General features: G+C 42.1%; 1 non-coding gene across 1 annotated transcript; it reads left to right on the top strand.

Moving 5' to 3' along the window:
• Positions 1-220: 220 nt before the first annotated feature.
• LOC112781186 (small nucleolar RNA R71) lies at positions 221-328 on the top strand. Its single transcript, XR_003191978.1, has one exon. It is a non-coding gene; the product is annotated as a small nucleolar RNA R71 (small nucleolar RNA).
• Positions 329-775: the final 447 nt, after the last annotated feature.

Here is a 775-nt window from a genome sequence, read left to right as displayed (position 1 = left end):
TATCAATTTCAAGAACTCCCTTCTTTTGAGGCGTCCCATTACTCACAGGATTCCTCTCAGAAGTGTACATGAACTGGTTATTAGCAACCATGTCAATGAGTTCTTGAGCTTCTGCAGGTGTTTTCTTTAGGTGAATGGATCCACCTACAGAAGTATCCAATAACATCTTTGATAGCTCAGATAAACCATCATAGAATATATCCAGGATGGTCCATTCTGAAAGCATGTCAGAAGGACACTTTTTGGTCAGCTGCTTGTATCTTTCCCAAGCTTCATAGAGGGATTCACCTTCTTTCTGTCTGAAGGTTTGAACATCTACTCTAAGCTTGCTCAGCTTTTGAGGAGGAAAGAACTTGGCTAAGAAAGCCGTGACCAGCTTATCCCAAGAGTTCAGGCTGTCTTTGGGTTGAGAGTCCAACCACACTCTAGCTCTGTCTCTTACAGCAAAAGGGAAAAGCATGAGCCTGTAGACTTCAGGATCTACTCCATTAGTCTTAACAGTATCACAGATCTGCAGGAATTCAGTTAAGAACTGAAAAGGATCTTCAGATGGAAGTCCATGAAACTTGCAGTTCTGCTGCATCAGAGAAACTAGCTGAGGTTTCAGCTCAATGTTGTTTGCTCCAATGGCAGGAATGGAGATGCTTCTTCCATGTAAATTGGAATTTGGTGCAGTAAAGTCACCAAGCATTCTCCTTGCATTATTGTTGTTGGGTTCGGCTGCCATCTCCTTTACTTGTTCGAAATTTTCAATAAGGTTGTCTCTGGATTGTTG

The sequence above is a fragment of the Arachis hypogaea genome, chromosome 19 (assembly GCF_003086295.3).
Source record: "Arachis hypogaea cultivar Tifrunner chromosome 19, arahy.Tifrunner.gnm2.J5K5, whole genome shotgun sequence".
Taxonomy (NCBI): Eukaryota; Viridiplantae; Streptophyta; class Magnoliopsida; order Fabales; family Fabaceae; genus Arachis; species Arachis hypogaea.
The sequence above is the reverse complement of the archived record's forward strand: the minus strand, read 5'-3'. Positions and strand labels throughout refer to the sequence as shown.